Source organism: Triticum urartu, chromosome 2 (assembly GCF_003073215.2).
Source record: "Triticum urartu cultivar G1812 chromosome 2, Tu2.1, whole genome shotgun sequence".
Lineage (NCBI taxonomy): Eukaryota > Viridiplantae > Streptophyta > Magnoliopsida > Poales > Poaceae > Triticum > Triticum urartu.
In genome coordinates, this window is record NC_053023.1 from 753,708,996 (window position 1) to 753,713,807 (window position 4,812).

The window sequence follows — 4,812 nt, forward strand, 5'->3', positions numbered from 1 at the left end:
AGTAAATGAGAGCAGGAGCGAGAACATAGGATTGTATCGATATGATCAATGGGGTTTCTTTCCTGATGGAGTAGTAGTAGGGTACTGCCCTTGAGTTGGATACTCGGAAATATCCTCGGAGGCAGAACCTACCACGAAAGACACCATAGAACACAATCATCACATGGCAATATGCAACAATATGATGCATGCTATGACATGGCAATATGAAGTGTCCTGGCTAATGCATTGTGAAACAAGCTGGTTTGAGTCTATTTGAATCAAGGATTCAAATGAAAGCTTATGTTCTTTAAGCCTTTTAAGTGCATTAGCTTGTTTCACCTAAACAGCAAGGTTAAAGTGTTTTGTCATGCATGAAACCATTACAGATGGAAAGATTGAATTTTCTGATCAAATTTCATACATAAATCTTTGCATTTGGAGTTACAGATTAAAAGTTATGAATTTTTGAAGTTTGTAGTATTTTCTGGAATTTCCTATATAAGAATAATTCCAGTAATTGAATTAATGCTTCAGCATTGCGTCAGGGTGACGTCAGCGATCAACGGAGCCGGTCCAGGTCAAACCTAACCAGTGGGACCTGCGTGTCAGTAGTTAATTAACTAACTAAATTTAGTTAGTGCTAATCTAAGTTAATTAGCAAAGCGGTCCCACTTGTCATAGACTCAGGGGGAGTCAACCTGGGCCCACACGGGGTCAACCAGGGTCAAACTCGCCGGTGTTTAGCTGCCGGCGAGGCCAGACGCGGCGGAGCGGTGCGGGTTTCGTGCTCCGGCGACCAAAACGACGGTGGAGCACATCTACGTGATGCAGGGTGAGGGAGTCCTGGATTAGGGGGTCTCCGGACAGCCGTACTATATACTTTGGCCGGACTGTTGGACTATGAAGATACAAGATTGAAGACTTCGTCTTGTGTCCGGATGGGACACTACTTGGCGTGGAAGGCAAGCTAGGCAATACGGATATGTATATCTTTTCCTTTGTAACCGACCTTGTGTAAACCTAGCCCCCTCCGGTGTCTATATAAACCGGAGGGTTTTAGTCCGTAGGACAACATACAATCATACCATAGGCTAGCTTCTAGGGTTTAGCCTCTCCGATCTCGTGGTAGATCAACTCTTGTAATACCCATATCATCAAGAATAAGTCAAGCAGGACGTAGGGTTTTACCTCCATCAAGAGGGCCCGAACCTGGGTAAAACATCGTGTCCCCTGCCTCCTGTTACCATCCGCCTTAGACGCACAGTTCGGGACCCCCTACCCGAGATCCGCCGGTTTTGACACCGACATTGGTGCTTTCATTGATAGTTCCTCTGTGTCATCGCCGTTAGGCCTGATGGCTCCTTCTATCATCGATAGCGACGCAGTCCAGGGTGAGACTTTTCTCCCCGGTAGATCTTTGTGTTCGGCGGCTTCGCACTGCGGGCCAACTCGCTTGGCCATCTGGAGCAAATCGAAAGCTACGCCCCTGGCCCTCAGGTCAGGTTTGGAAGCTTAAATTAACGGCCGATATCTGCGGAGACTTGATCTTCGAAGGATTCGAGCCCCTGCCTTGTGCGCCACGCGGTCACGATGAGTACGATTTAGCTCTACCATCGGACCGTATTCAGGAGATCGCACCGGCAGCCGCTCCGAGCCTCAACTCGGAGCCAGTTGTGCCATCCATGGACGGGTGGATAGACCCTGTCACGGAGGCCGTATCCTCAGCAGCGATTGAGCCGAATATCGACCTTACCCTTCATGAGAGTCGTGTTGCCAAATTGCTGGATCCTTCCCCGGCCACGGACTCCGAACCGCCTGCGCCCGTGCCTATCAAATCCGGCTGGGCGCCAATCATGGAGTTCACCTCCGCGGATATCTTTCAGCACTTGCCCTTCGGCGACATACTGAATTCATTAAAGTCTCTCTCCTTGTCAGGAGAGTCTTGGCCAAACTATGTCCGGCAGGATTGGGATGCGGATGACGAAGAAATTCGCAGCCCACCCACCACCCACTTAGTAGCCACTGTCGATGACTTAACCGACATGCTCGACTTTGACTCCGAAGACATCGACGGTATGGACAACGATGCAGGAGACGAGCAGGAACCACTGCCCACAGGGCACTGGACGCCCACTTCATCACATGACGTATACATGGTGGACACACCAAAAGAAAACGACGACGAGGAACGGAAGGACGCAACGAAGGGTTGTCCCCTCGAGAAGCAGTCAAAGCGGCGACGTAAGCGCCGCTTCAAATCCCGCCTCGGCAGAAACAACGATCATATAGACCCAGCGTTAGAGCAGGGTGAACCATCGCCGGACCACCACAACACGGAAAATCAAACTGAACAACCCGACTCTGTCAAAGATAATAGTCCGGACGACATCACACCAGATAGACACCCGGAGCAACAGAATGCCCGTCAAAGGCTTGTTTCCACCGCGAGGAGTCTAAAAAAGCAGAAGCAAAGGCTCAAGGCTGCGCAAGACACACTCAGAATCAGATGGAGTAAAGTACTACACACAGCAGCGAAGTACGGCGGTAATCGCCCCACCAAGAGCTACCCAAAGCGGAAGTTGCTACCTGAATTCGATGAGGAGGCCTTAGATCCCCCGCAACCAAAAATTAAAACGGCCATCTGGTCGGATAGACGACCTCACGGCCAACTTAGAGAGGCAAACAACGCCGCACATAAGCCAATACGCGATCCACGCGAGGGCTCGCATCAAAAGGAGGGCGCAACCAGATCCATCTATGGACCACGCAAGTGCGCTCCAGCATACGATGCAACACAACAAACATCCGAACACCACGGTACACCCAGATATAGGGGTGCCGCACACCCCCTATGTTTCACCGACAAGGTGCTGGACCATGAATTTCCAGAGGGATTTAAACCCGTAAACATAGAGGCATACGACGGAACAACAGAACCTGGGGTCTGGATTGAGGACTATATCCTCCATATCCATATGGCTCGAGGAGATGATCTCCACGCCATCAAGTACTTACCCCTCAAGCTCAAAGGGCCAGCTCAGCACTGGCTTAAAAGCCTCTCCGAAAGTTCCATTGGAAGCTGGGAAGAGCTCGAAGACGCTTTTCGGGCGAATTTTCAAGGGACTTATGTCCGACTTCCGAACGCGGACGATTTGAGTCATATAACTCAATAGCCCGGAGAGTCAGCCCGAAAGCTTTGGAATAGGTTTCTTACTAAAAAGAACCAAATAGTTGACTATCCGGACGCCGAAGCCTTGGCAGCTTTTAAACACAGCGTCCGAGATGAATGGCTTGCCAGACACCTCGGCCAAGAAAAGCCGAGAACAATGGCAGCATTAACAAGCCTCATGACCCGCTTTTGCGCGGGCGAGGACAGCTGGCTAGCTCAATGCAGCACCAGCGACCCAAGTACATCCGAAGTTAGAGATGGAAATGGGAAATCATGACGCAACAAAAATAATAAGCGCCGGAATAAAGAAGACAGCCCGAAGAGCATGACGGTAAACGCCGGATTCAGAAGCTCTCGGCCAGGTCAGCAAAAGCCACCCTCTAAAGGCGCCAGAGATGAACTGTCCAGCCTAAACAAAATTCTGGACCAAATATGTCAGATCCATAGCACCCCCGATAAACCTGCGAATCATACCCACAGAGAATGTTGGGTCTTCAAGCAGTCCAGCAAGCTCAACGCCGAACATAAGGGGCAGGATACACCAAGCGAAGACGAGGATGAGCCTCGCAAGCAAAGCACTGGGGAACAGAAGAAATTTCCACCAGAAGTCAAAACAGTAAACGTGTTACACGTGATAAAGGGGAAAAACAAAGCGGCACTCCCAGATAAATATGCCCAAAGGCCTATCACCGCGGAGTTCTACCACTGGCCGTCTCAACCGATCACCTTCGACCATCAGGATTACTCGGCAAGTATCCGGCGCGCAGGATGGGCTGCCTTGGTATTAGATCCAATAATTGACGGATACCACTTCACACGAGTCCTGATGGACGGTGGCAGCAGTCTACACCTGATATATCAGGACACAATCCTCAAAATGGTGATAGACCCAACGAAAATTTGCCACAACAGTACTACCTTTAAAGGAGTAACGCCAGGCCCAAGGGCTCATTGCACGGGCTCCCTGCTACTAGAGGTTATATTCGGCTTCCCCGATAACTTCCGTAGCGAAAATTTAACCTTCCACATTGCTCCGTTCCAAAGTGGCTATCAAGCACTACTTGGACGCGAAGCTTTCGCTCGCTTTAATGCAATACCGCATTACGCTTCCCTCACGCTTAAGATGCCTGGTCCACGTGGCATCATTACAGTAAATGGAAATATTGAGCGATCCCTGCGCGCCGAAGAGAATGCGGCTGCCTTGGCAGCCGCACACTAAAACGGCCTCACCAACTAAAGCATTCGATAGGTCGTCAAGACTACGAACACAGCTAGACGAGTCCGACGCAGCTATATGTAATTCATACAGGTTTGATGCCCACGCCCCTATTACGAATACAAGGGGCTCAACGCGCGCAGACAAGTGGCAATTTTTACTCATCTTGAATTGTACATGGTTTCTTTAAACCTACTTTTTTGCATGACAACTTTTCACCTAAGTTCCTCTCTTTTATAGATGACCATCGTGCTACACCCGTCCAGAATACGGCACAACGGAGACACAGGCGCAGACGTGCAGCAGGGACCCGTTCAAAGGATTCTTTTTAGATTGGGGTTTTATCATTTTTGCCACTAGTTGTGTCCCACTACCCAGTTTTGCCATTAGAAGTTACAACTACTCAAAAATTCCATCGATCCGTGAGATTTTTGCTCAAAAATGC